This window comes from Schistocerca serialis, chromosome 4 (genome assembly GCF_023864345.2).
Source record: "Schistocerca serialis cubense isolate TAMUIC-IGC-003099 chromosome 4, iqSchSeri2.2, whole genome shotgun sequence".
NCBI classification, from domain to species: Eukaryota; Metazoa; Arthropoda; class Insecta; order Orthoptera; family Acrididae; genus Schistocerca; species Schistocerca serialis.
The window spans coordinates 413,528,923-413,542,327 of NC_064641.1; the positions used below are offsets into that span (position 1 = coordinate 413,528,923).

The 13,405-nt window shown below is 46.5% G+C and overlaps 3 non-coding genes across 3 annotated transcripts in view; all 3 read left to right on the top strand.

The window, feature by feature from the left end:
• Positions 1 to 10,599: 10,599 nt before the first annotated feature.
• Positions 10,600 to 12,508, top strand: LOC126476841 (small subunit ribosomal RNA). Its single transcript, XR_007587278.1, has one exon. It is a non-coding gene; the product is annotated as a small subunit ribosomal RNA (ribosomal RNA).
• Positions 12,509 to 12,859: 351 nt separating this feature from the next.
• On the top strand, positions 12,860 to 13,014 carry LOC126476256 (5.8S ribosomal RNA). The gene has a single exon (XR_007586814.1). It is a non-coding gene; the product is annotated as a 5.8S ribosomal RNA (ribosomal RNA).
• Positions 13,015 to 13,202: 188 nt separating this feature from the next.
• Positions 13,203 to 13,405, top strand: part of LOC126476969 (large subunit ribosomal RNA) — a 4,222-nt gene continuing 4,019 nt past the window's right edge. The window contains exon 1 of the ribosomal RNA XR_007587386.1: positions 13,203 to 13,405. This exon is cut by the window's right edge and continues 4,019 nt beyond it. This is a non-coding gene — a ribosomal RNA (large subunit ribosomal RNA).

The window sequence follows — 13,405 nt, forward strand, 5'->3', positions numbered from 1 at the left end:
ATATCCTTGGTCCTGGCTGAATTACCAGTTTGTGTATATGTGGAAATGAGTGTTTGCTTTTGCAATCTATTGGCTGTTTATGATATGAGAATGGGTAGTTATAAGTTACTGAGTGTTCTTAAATTACATTAAAGATGGTGTGTCATGAGGGCCTCCTGTTGGATAGACTGCTTGCTTGGTGCAAGTATTTTGATTTGATGCCACTTTGGTGATGTGTGTGTGGATGAAATGATGATTAGGACAACATAGTACCCAGTGTGTAAATGAAGAACATTGTACTGAGCTGGGAATCTAACCCATGTCTTTGGGATTGAGTTTGTTGTGCTGATCACTCTGCTACTGGGGGTGGACATTGTTAAATTTAGCAATGCTGTGTGTAATGTGAGGACTGAATGTGAAAGTGTTTATTGCAAAGTGAGTGTGTGAGTAAATGTACAAGACATTGTGAAGTCTTGAAAAGGTGTAGATAGTTAATAAAGGTGTAGTCATGTGTGTAGTGTACTTGAAATAAGAGAATGTGATAGATGAATTTTGTTGTTCATACATGTTCAGCAGAAATTAGTATTAGATGTAATAAATAGGGTAGGGAGGATTATTGTGAAAGCTGTATTGATGTCTCTATAGAAGTATTTGTTGTAATGTCCTGAAATAAAAACTGAGTATTGTGTGCTGAAAAGAAAATGTCAGCTATTTAAATATGTGATGCATATGAAGGTTCCTGATTGTATATTTGTTCTGTAGAACAAAGGTAATAAAGTGACTTGTCTGCTATGTAGTAGTAGTAGAGTGTTTGATTTATTATTGGTCCTGTAGATGATACAATTTGTCCAGCAAAGCATGTCATGATAAAGGACAGGTCAATTTGAAAAGTTATGTTATGGTGGTATATGATGAGAGATGACAGTAGTGACAGATGACAGTAGTGGTACATAATGCACATAGCAGAAAAACATAAGATATATAGACAAGATGTAAAAAAAGGTGGTGTGTGAATGAGAGGTAATGGTGGTGCATGCTGCAGATAGCAGAATACACATAATAGATAGAGTATCAGTAAGAAATAATAATTAAGTTGTCTAAGTAAGTAGAAATATCTACAAGTGAATATACATGTAATTACAAGTAATCAAAAAAATTATGGTAAGTAAGTGACATAGCAAAAGACATGACATATGTAATATAGACAACATATGGTACTTAAATTATGTTAGTAAGTAGACATGTCTGCAATGGGAGAAACTCCTTATTGCAAGTAATGAAAAGTTTGTTTCTAGAAATGCATGTGTGGACTAGAAACAGTGATAGAATAGCAATGTTGTTAATTTCCCATTTGTGGGATATTGATTGTTTTCTTATGTATGTATGTTTTAATGCCCATACATTGAACCCCCCAACTGTGTTAATGTTGTGGGCTATAATTGTAACTGTTTTGTTTCTGGTGTTGTGTGTGGTGGTGTCTATTTTTGTTTAGGGTGTCAAAGTGCTGTACTGTTAAAAAACAAACCTACCTTGAATATATAGAGGCATGGGAGTGTGAAGAATATTAGCTGTTGAAATAATGGTTTACAGTGTTGTGATGTTATGTTTCATTATTATTACTATTTGGTTTTGTAACCTGGAAGTTGTGAGAGAATCAGTTCTTTTCCCAGAAGAGTAGGCCATAGGTCAACAGAGTGAAATAGGGCATGGTACTCCAGCTTCAATGTATCTATACTGTTTGTGTCTTTTAGTGATTGTAATAGAAAGCTGGTTTTACAAAGCTTTTGTGACAATGCTTCAATGTGAGGTTTCCAATTTAGTGTGTTACAGATAGTATGCCTAAGAAAATTGTTGTACAGCCTGTTAGTAGTGACATCTTTGATAACTGTAACTACATTGAAGGGGTCAGTTTGTCTAGTATGGATGTTCATATGTATAGTGTTTGTGAGTATTTGAGTAGTCTGTTTGCTTCAAACAAAGATTGTAGATATGTAGTTTAATTTAACTGCATTGTGCTATGTGTTACTGCTACTTGTTATGAGGATATGTTGTCTGCATACAGAAAGGGGTGGCATTTGGTATGTGTTCTGGGAGATTTATGAACAGAATGAAAAGAACAGGGTCAAGGACATAGGTGAGGGATGTCATTTGTTGTATGTAGTATAACTGACATGCAGTGCCTGAATGTCTCGTTTTGTATTTGTACACCTTGCTTTCTTTGACTAAGGTAGCTATGGAACCAATTGTGGGTTACACCTGTAATTCCATATGTATGGAGTTTTGTAAGTGGCAGCTTGTGGTTGACCATGTGAAAGGCTTTTGACTGATAAAGAAATATAGTGACAGAAGGTTGTTCATGGTCATTGAGAGTTCTGTGCTTTTGTGGAGATTCATGCAGAGCATGTGTGGTGGAACTATTATTTCGGAAATCTGTATTTGGAAGATGTGATTATGTTGTTAGAATTTATACATTTCTGATGTATTTAATGAATAGTGTTGAAATATATTTTGAGAAGATGTAGTATAGGAATTGGACTATAGTTTGTCATGTCTGTTTTCTCTACCTTGTTGTGGAGAGGCATAATTGTAGCAAGATTTAGCTGGTTTGCAAATGTTCTATCTAGAAATCAGGTATTAATGATGTTTCTTAAAGTGAAGAAGTGAAATGGTGGGTAAATGTAGTGAATAGTGGCTCTGTTGCCTTGGCTGGATGTATTGATGTGAATTGTGTATTTGTTATGTGTGTAGTTAAATGATTGTTATGTTCATAAGGTTTGCTGTTGTGGCTTCTAGAGGTAGTTGATTTATATGCTTATGTTGTGTGGTGGTTGGTAAATTGGTGGAATAAGTTGCTCAAGTAGGTTGAGTTATGTATACTGTGAGTAATGGTAATGTGTGGAAAACATGTTTTGGCAGTGGTAATGAGAATGAATTGTGTGTGTGTGTGTGTGTGTGTGTGTGGGTGTGTTTGGATAAATGAAGACTGGTCTGTATATTGATTGTTGTTGAAAGTGAAATCTGGTGCTAGGATCTGTATTTATACTGCAAAGTATGTTTTGGGGATGTATGGACAGTTGAGTAGGAAATGTCTGTATATGTAGGTATGTTGTGGACTATGATGTGGGTGTATTAGATTGGTAGGAATGGGGATAAGTAATGTAGTGACACTGGGTGGGTATAGTGATGCTGGTTTGAATGAGGGAGTTGGGATTTTATGAGGTGTCCAGTTCTGTGTGTGTGGGTGAGCATGTATTGTTTGTAGGTGAGTGTGGTGTGTCCTGCAGGTTTTGCAATAGGGGTGGATATTTTGTGGTAGTTTTTGTTTGGTGGATGTAGAGGTTGAGCTCTATTGCCAGGGGGTATTGTGTGTGATGCTTGTGTTGATGTAATGTTGTGTAGTGAGTGTATGTTATTGTGTGTGTCTTGAAGTGTTGTGTATTATTATTTTGTCAGTGGAGTGATAAGGTATGGAATGTGATGTAGAGGGATGTGTTGAGATGGTTTGTTTGGAATAGGTAATAGACATGTGTTTTGTGGATGGTCTTTGGAGGATGTGATGTGTGAACAATTAATCTAGTTCTGTATGATCTGTGAGATTAGTGGTGGTTGACATGGTGCCATGTGTGGTGTGATTGATGGAATTGAGACCCTTGATGTACAGAAGATATGTGCATTTTATGGTTGCAATTGTTACTGTGAATATTGTACAACATTTGTATATGTACCTTATTGGCTGAAATGTAAATATGAAATATGTGACATGTTATAAAGGCAGAAAGCAGTATATGGTAATGAGTGACAGTAATGTATATTGTGTTAGTCTAAAATGACTGGTGATGTGGATTGGCAGGATTACTGTTGAAATGCATGTTGTTGCATGCTGTTAAAAGAGTGGATGTATATGTAGTGCTATGTAATTGAAATGGATTGTGGTAGTGTGTGTATAAAATATGGTTTGTCTAGTGAAGCTAAAATGGGTAGAATATGTATTGAATGTGTTGTCATATGTTAATGTCAGGTGATAGAATTTTAAAAGGTGAAAATATGTGTAATAGTAAATGTATAGAAAGAGATATGTATTGTGTAAGGAAGTAGTAGAAACTAGTTTGTAATGTATGGTGCAATTGCAAAATGTATTGTAATAACTGTATATATTGTGTTATATAAAACGGTTTAAATTGTGGTGTTATTTATTTTATATGTGTAAGTTTTCTGAAAGTTTTCTGAAAGTTTTCTGAAAGTTTTCTGAAAGTTTTCTGAAAGTTTTCTGAAAGTTTTCTGAAAGTTTTCTGAAAGTTTTCTGAAAGTTTTCTGAAAGTTTTCTGAAAGTTTTCTGAAAGTTTTCTGAAAGTTTTCTGAAAGTTTTCTGAAAGTTTTCTGAAAGTTTTCTGAAAGTTTTCTGAAAGTTTTCTGAAAGTTTTCTGAAAGTTTTCTGAAAGTTTTCTGAAAGTTTTCTGAAAGTTTTCTGAAAGTTTTCTGAAAGTTTTCTGAAAGTTTTCTGAAAGTTTTCTGAAAGTTTTCTGAAAGTTTTCTGAAAGTTTTCTGAAAGTTTTCTGAAAGTTTTCTGAAAGTTTTCTGAAAGTTTTCTGAAAGTTTTCTGAAAGTTTTCTGAAAGTTTTCTGAAAGTTTTCTCCGTCCCCCCCCGGCGTGTGGTAACACAGCGTCCACCGCCGTACGGTGAACTACAATACCCCTATACACTATGGATGTGAAATAAAATATAATAACACATGATGCTCCGCAAGAAAATAGACTTGGGATAGGGTGTGTCGTTGGCAAGTCCCCGGGGCGGCTAGTGTGGGTGGTGATAAGTCCGTAGGGGGGAGGGTCGAGGTATTAGGAAATAGAGCGATTGTGGTGGGACTGGCGCGCGCGCCCTCTCGTGCCGACGACATGAATGTCCACAGTAAACATTCGACACCTCCATCTACAGGGATCCGACGGAACTACGCCAACCATGCTGGCAAAACAGTATCGCCATCTATGCGAATCGGACAACACTACGTCCGCCATGTCGAGCGCACCACAAAACATACCGCCATCTGTAGGTCTCCCTCAGCATGAGCTCCTGCAACGACGATACCGCCATCTATGGGACGCCAAGCCGACTAAGACATCGATGGGCCCACAGTGCCCATCTTTCGACGCCACCCACAAAGCATGCAGCCTCTGTCGACCACAGCACCCATACGCCAGTGCCTCTGCCGCACGAAGTCGTGGACCGGCAATCACACCACCTGCACCCGTTCGTGCCCCACCCCAACCGCCCAACTCGCATCGCCAGCGGATGAACGGCGGACGTTTCCCGCACTCGTAAGGTGCAATTCACACCTATAACATGCGTTTCATGAAGAGATATTTCCAATATGCGACATTCCCGCTGTCCCTATTCATGAGCTGCGAGCTGTACCACGTACAAGCTACAGACGCGATCGCATTGCTCACTGTACGGATTCTCATGCTGAGCCATCAGCTAGGAAGCGCCCCATCCATGTCGGCACCCGTGGGCGTTGCACTCGCAGTCGCAAAAAACGCTGGGCAAATATATATCTCGGAAGAGTAACGACAGTCCGAGCCTCCTGGCGTTGCACTCGCAGCCGCAAAAAAACGCTGGGCACATATATGTCTCGGAAGAGTAACGACAGTCCGAGTCTCCTGCGTGGGAAGAGTCTTTCTAGGCCCTGACCCACGGGAAGGGTGTAGCTTCCCCCATCCCGGACATTTGACGTCGTCACACTACCGGTATTGACTAATAGACTGATTGCTGATAATCATTAGCCATACACTGGGGGAAACGGCCGACAGGGGCGGCAACATAGTGGAGCCGCAGTGTCACTAATGTACAGAGATAGAACAGTTTCGACTGGAACTAGAGTAACCGTATACACGGCACTGATTAGTAATAGATGCAGAGCCATCAGAATACAGATAATATATACAACCGTCCCTATACATGCTGAAAGACTCTGCACACAATGAGAACCACACGTCAGCCAGACACTCTTATCACACACTACTCTCTTATCACACACAATATCTAACCACCAGCATGGAAGAACATCCAGTGCATCCTCTCCGCCACATGACACAATCCACACTATCATTACCAGACCGGGAGGTCCACCCAGAAAACACAATATCCCACCCTTCCGACATCCGCACATTGCTCAGCTAAGCCACGAACACCCACACATGTCCTACACAGTGGTGCACCCAACATCACAATACTGCCTCCTGTCACAGCACACAAACAATGGCAGGAATGAAAGACACAGATCTGCCACAACCATGGAATCGGAGCGCCGCCTGTCATGAGCCAAAAGTGCATCCTGACGTGACAAATCGGATAATACCGCAGGCATCCAATTACGATAATCACTATCAACGAACCTGCCGCCCCCCCCCCCAATACACCTTTCCCTACAACAATGTGTATCTGAACCTACGCTATATCGTACCTTAACCTAACCTATATCGTACCTTAACCTAACCTATATCGTACCTTAACCTAACCTATATCGTACCTTAACCTAACCTATATCGTACCTTAACCTAACCTATATCGTACCTTAACCTAACCTATATCGTACCTTAACCTAACCTATATCGTACCTTAACCTAACCTATATCGTACCTTAACCTAACCTATATCGTACCTTAACCTAACCTATATCGTACCTTAACCTAACCTATATCGTGCCTTAACCTAACCTATATCGTGCCTTAACCTAACCTATATCGTGCCTTAACCTAACCTATATCGTGCCTTAACCTAACCTATATCGTGCCTTAACCTAACCTATATCGTGCCTTAACCTAACCTATATCGTGCCTTAACCTAACCTATATCGTGCCTTAACCTAACCTATATCGTGCCTTAACCTAACCTAATTTGTGCCTTAACCTAACCTAATTTGTGCCTTAACCTAACCTAATTTGTGCCTTAACCTAACCTAATTTGTGCCTTAACCTAACCTAATTTGTGCCTTAACCTAACCTAATTTGTGCCTTAACCTAACCTAATTTGTGCCTTAACCTAACCTAATTTGTGCCTTAACCTAACCTAATTTGTGCCGTAACCTAACCTAATTTGTGCCGTAACGTAACCCATGTTGTGCCGTAACGTAACCCATGTTGTGCCGTAACGTAACCCATGTTGTGCCGTAACGTAACCCATGTTGTGCCGTAACGTAACCCATGTTGTGCCGTAACGTAACCCATGTTGTGCCGTAACGTAACCCATGTTGTGCCGTAACGTAACCCATGTTGTGCCGTAACCTAACCCATGTTGTGCCTTAACCTAACCCATGTTGTGCCTTAACCTAACCCATGTTGTGCCTTAACCTAACCCATGTTGTGCCTTAACCTAACCCATGTTGTGCCTTAACCTAACCCATGTTGTGCCTTAACCTAACCCATGTTGTGCCTTAACCTAACCCACGTTGTGCCTTAACCTAACCTACGTTGTGCCTTAACCTAACCCATGTTGTGCCTTAACCTAACCCATGTTGTGCCTTAACCTAACCCATGTTGTGCCTTAACCTAACCCATGTTGTGCCTTAACCTAACCCATGTTGTGCCTTAACCTAACCCATGTTGTGCCTTAACCTAACCCATGTTGTGCCTTAACCTAACCCATGTTGTGCCTTAACCTAACCCACGTTGTGCCTTAACCTAACCCACGTTGTGCCTTAACCTAACCCACGTTGTGCCTTAACCTAACCCACGTTGTGCCTTAACCTAACCTACGTTGCGCCTTAACCTAACCTACGTTGTGCCTTAACCTAACCCATGTTGTGCCTTAACCTAACCCATGTTGTGCCTTAACCTAACCCATGTTGTGCCTTAACCTAACCCATGTTGTGCCTTAACCTAACCCATGGTGTGCCTTAACCTAACCCATGGTGTGCCTTAACCTAACCCATGGTGTGCCTTAACCTAACCCATGGTGTGCCTTAACCTAACCCATGTTGTGCCTTAACCTAACCCATGTTGTGCCTTAACCTAACCCATGTTGTGCCTTAACCTAACCCATGTTGTGCCTTAACCTAACCCATGTTGTGCCTTAACCTAACCCATGTTGTGCCTTAACCTAACCCATGTTGTGCCTTAACCTAACCCATGTTGTGCCTTAACCTAACCCATGTTGTGCCTTAACCTAACCCATGTTGTGCCTTAACCTAACCCATGTTGTGCCTTAACCTAACCCATGTTGTGCCTTAACCTAACCCATGTTGTGCCTTAACCTAACCCATGTTGTGCCTTAACCTAACCCATGTTGTGCCTTAACCTAACCCATGTTGTGCCTTAACCTAACCCATGTTGTGCCTTAACCTAACCCATGTTGTGCCTTAACCTAACCCATGTTGTGCCTTAACCTAACCCATGTTGTGCCTTAACCTAACCCATGTTGTGCCTTAACCTAACCCATGTTGTGCCTTAACCTAACCCATGTTGTGCCTTAACCTAACCCATGTTGTGCCTTAACCTAACCCATGTTGTGCCTTAACCTAACCCATGTTGTGCCTTAACCTAACCCATGTTGTGCCTTAACCTAACCCATGTTGTGCCTTAACCTAACCCATGTTGTGCCTTAACCTAACCCATGTTGTGCCTTAACCTAACCCATGTTGTGCCTTAACGTAACCCATGTTGTGCCTTAACGTAACCCATGTTGTGCCTTAACGTAACCCATGTTGTGCCTTAACCTAACCTATAATGTGCCTTAACCTAACCTATAATGTGCCTTAACCTAACCTAAAGTGCGCCGTAACCTAAACTATATTGCGCCTTAACCTGACGCACGTTGTCGCTGAACCTGCTCTGTAATTGTTATGCAACCCGTTAAAGTAGTGTAGTGTTGCCTAACCGCAACCCTCGCAATATAGTTCGCTACTCGCACTGCCCGGTCCCCTGTGTATCGCGTCATGTTAAACACCTTGCAGGTGTTGCTGACTTTCCACATGCTCCTGCTATACACTGTAGTGTGGATAGCAGCAGGACGTACATGCCCCCCCCCCTTCCCCCCTGCCTTCGCAAGCTGGTCGGTGAGAAGTTTGCATGTTCAATGCCCTTCGCATGCCGACGTACTCAGCCTACGTTGTGGTACGGCCTGTCACCTGTCCGCCGATGTACGCAAAACCCACAAACTGTACTGCACATTGCTCCGTATGTACTGAATGATACATCGTGGCCCATGTGACCGTATGACGACAGCGCCTAGCAACGGCGGACCATACAGTCCAAATATTGTGCACGCAGCTACGTGTCGTCTCCCTATAAGAGCTGGATTGCAGTGTGGTACGCCATACAGACGTGTGGGAGGAACGGACGCCCTGGATGGCGATCAGCATGAGCAGTCTGTTGATGTAGTGGAGCGTGTATTCGGACGTAGTCGTCTCTTCTCACACACCGTGATAGCATGTTGCACCGCGTTCCACATCTGCGACATGCTGCAGAGGCGGGCTGACAGTCGTTCGCGCAATGGACACCGCATACGTACGGGGTCTACCTTCCACGTGTTCTCTAGGCGTGCACATGTTGTTGCGTCTATGTGGGCAGACGTAGTGTGTTGTGACACCTGACACAGGCATGCAATACTCGTTGCAAATGGCGATGGACGTGTACGTTTGCTGGTGACGTTACGCAAATGAACAACCGGTAACCCGTTGTGGTGCGGTTGTTCTCGCTAGAGGTGAATCAGTGTTGGCGACGATCGGTCGAGCTATTAACCGGTTGTTTCAGGGATACCCACCATGCCCACGAACGTGAAAGGGGACCCACCATGCCCACGAACGTGAAAGGGGATCTGGGTGTGAGGCGATACGCGGCGGTGGCTGGGTGGGACCGTCCCCGGCCGGTGAGGGGGGGCCGCCCGGCGTGCTGGCAGCGCGGTGCGTGGGCGCACGCGCTACAGCCGGCTGGTGGGGGCGGCCGGTGGCAGGCGCGCCGGCCGACGGACGCGGCAGGCGGCGCAGCTGCGCGCCGGCGCCCCCTGCTCGCGGCGCCTTGCGGCCAAAGTAGGTCCTCGCGGGCCCGGTGCGAAGCGCGGTGGCCATCTGCAGTGTGCTGGTCCGATTGAGGACTTTGTGCGCTGAGGATGCGCCGCCGCCCGGCGCTCGGCGCCGCGACGCCGTCTGCTGCTCGGTCGCCCCAGCGGTTCTCGCAGGTGGTTTGTATCGCAGCTGTGCGGACGTGTTGGCGCGTGCGCTGTGCTGGGAGAGTTCGCTTCGGCACCCAAGTAGGGCTTTTGTCCTTCTGTGGCGCTGGCGTTGGAGCTGCCGGTCACCGTAGGTGGCGCGTGTTGTCTCCCGCCGGCAATGCCACGACAGCACGCTCCCGGGCCTCTGTCGGCAGCGGCAAGCTCAGTTGGGAGCACGGGTGGTCGCACCTAAAGCGTCTACTCGCCTAACTCCGGGCGATTGCGCCTCTCTCGAACCCGACCAAGTACTTAGGACGGCGCTGCGCGCCGCCGGGACCTGAGAGGGTTTCGAGGTGTGTTGTGCAGGGGAGCTCAGCCTCCTCCTGTTTGCAGAATAATTGAGCGGACGCTTGCGTGTTCGCGCGGGCCCCCGGGACACACTCCCGGGCGGCCGGCTGCTCAGCTCTAGTTGACGCAGCTCCCTGGTTGATCCTGCCAGTAGTCATATGCTTGTCTCAAAGATTAAGCCATGCATGTCTCAGTACAAGCCGCATTAAGGTGAAACCGCGAATGGCTCATTAAATCAGTTATGGTTCCTTAGATCGTACCCACGTTACTTGGATAACTGTGGTAATTCTAGAGCTAATACATGCAAACAGAGTCCCGACCAGAGATGGAAGGGACGCTTTTATTAGATCAAAACCAATCGGTCGGCTCGTCCGGTCCGTTTGCCTTGGTGACTCTGAATAACTTAGGGCTGATCGCACGGTCCTCGTACCGGCGACGCATCTTTCAAATGTCTGCCTTATCAACTGTCGATGGTAGGTTCTGCGCCTACCATGGTTGTAACGGGTAACGGGGAATCAGGGTTCGATTCCGGAGAGGGAGCCTGAGAAACGGCTACCACATCCAAGGAAGGCAGCAGGCGCGCAAATTACCCACTCCCGGCACGGGGAGGTAGTGACGAAAAATAACGATACGGGACTCATCCGAGGCCCCGTAATCGGAATGAGTACACTTTAAATCCTTTAACGAGTATCTATTGGAGGGCAAGTCTGGTGCCAGCAGCCGCGGTAATTCCAGCTCCAATAGCGTATATTAAAGTTGTTGCGGTTAAAAAGCTCGTAGTTGGATTTGTGTCCCACGCTGTTGGTTCACCGCCCGTCGGTGTTTAACTGGCATGTATCGTGGGACGTCCTGCCGGTGGGGCGAGCCGAAGGCGTGCGACCGCCTCGTGCGTGCTCGTGCGTCCCGAGGCGGACCCCGTTGAAATCCTACCAGGGTGCTCTTTATTGAGTGTCTCGGTGGGCCGGCACGTTTACTTTGAACAAATTAGAGTGCTTAAAGCAGGCAAGCCCGCCTGAATACTGTGTGCATGGAATAATGGAATAGGACCTCGGTTCTATTTTGTTGGTTTTCGGAACCCGAGGTAATGATTAATAGGGACAGGCGGGGGCATTCGTATTGCGACGTTAGAGGTGAAATTCTTGGATCGTCGCAAGACGAACAGAAGCGAAAGCATTTGCCAAGTATGTTTTCATTAATCAAGAACGAAAGTTAGAGGTTCGAAGGCGATCAGATACCGCCCTAGTTCTAACCATAAACGATGCCAGCCAGCGATCCGCCGCAGTTCCTCCGATGACTCGGCGGGCAGCCTCCGGGAAACCAAAGCTTTTGGGTTCCGGGGGAAGTATGGTTGCAAAGCTGAAACTTAAAGGAATTGACGGAAGGGCACCACCAGGAGTGGAGCCTGCGGCTTAATTTGACTCAACACGGGAAACCTCACCAGGCCCGGACACCGGAAGGATTGACAGATTGATAGCTCTTTCTTGATTCGGTGGGTGGTGGTGCATGGCCGTTCTTAGTTGGTGGAGCGATTTGTCTGGTTAATTCCGATAACGAACGAGACTCTAGCCTGCTAACTAGTCGCGTGACATCCTTCGTGCTGTCAGCGATTACTTTTCTTCTTAGAGGGACAGGCGGCTTCTAGCCGCACGAGATTGAGCAATAACAGGTCTGTGATGCCCTTAGATGTTCTGGGCCGCACGCGCGCTACACTGAAGGAATCAGCGTGTCTTCCTAGGCCGAAAGGTCGGGGTAACCCGCTGAACCTCCTTCGTGCTAGGGATTGGGGCTTGCAATTGTTCCCCATGAACGAGGAATTCCCAGTAAGCGCGAGTCATAAGCTCGCGTTGATTACGTCCCTGCCCTTTGTACACACCGCCCGTCGCTACTACCGATTGAATGATTTAGTGAGGTCTTCGGACTGGTACGCGGCATTGACTCTGTCGTTGCCGATGCTACCGGAAAGATGACCAAACTTGATCATTTAGAGGAAGTAAAAGTCGTAACAAGGTTTCCGTAGGTGAACCTGCGGAAGGATCATTACCGACTAGACTGCATGTCTTTCGATGTGCGTGTCGTGTCGCGCAACACGCTACCTGTACGGCTCGCAGTAGCTGTGCGCCGCGTGCGGAACCACGCGTTCGTCTCAAAACTAACGGCAATGTTGTGTGGTACGAGCGCTGAAGCGCTGGAGCGGCTGGCCTGCGGCACCTGGCGCCTGGCGCCGGTTTTGAATGACTTTCGCCCGAGTGCCTGTCCGCTCCGGTGTGGAGCCGTACGACGCCCATCGGCCGTGAGGCCGTTGGACACTGAACGCTGGAACAGGGGCCGCCACACGCCTCAGTCCCGCCTATGCAACTGTCTTGAAAGAGATAGTGGAAACTACGAAAAGATCACCCAGGACGGTGGATCACTCGGCTCGTGGGTCGATGAAGAACGCAGCAAATTGCGCGTCGACATGTGAACTGCAGGACACATGAACATCGACGTTTCGAACGCACATTGCGGTCCATGGATTCCGTTCCCGGGCCACGTCTGGCTGAGGGTCGGCTACGTATACTGAAGCGCGCGGCGTTTGCCCCGCTTCGCAGACCTGGGAGTGTCGTGGCCGCCTGTGGGGCCGGCCGCGTCTCCTTAAACGTGCGATGCGCGCCCGTCGCCTGGCGGTTCGCATACCGGTACTTACTCGGTAGCGTGCACAGCCGGCTGGCGGTGTGGCGTGCGACACCTCGTACAACGACCTCAGAGCAGGCGAGACTACCCGCTGAATTTAAGCATATTACTAAGCGGAGGAAAAGAAACTAACAAGGATTCCCCCAGTAGCGGCGAGCGAACAGGGAAGAGTCCAGCACCGAACCCCGCAGGCTGCCGCCTGTCGTGGCATGTGGTGTTTGGGAGGGTCCACTACCCCGACGCCTCGCGCCGAGCCCAAGTCCAACT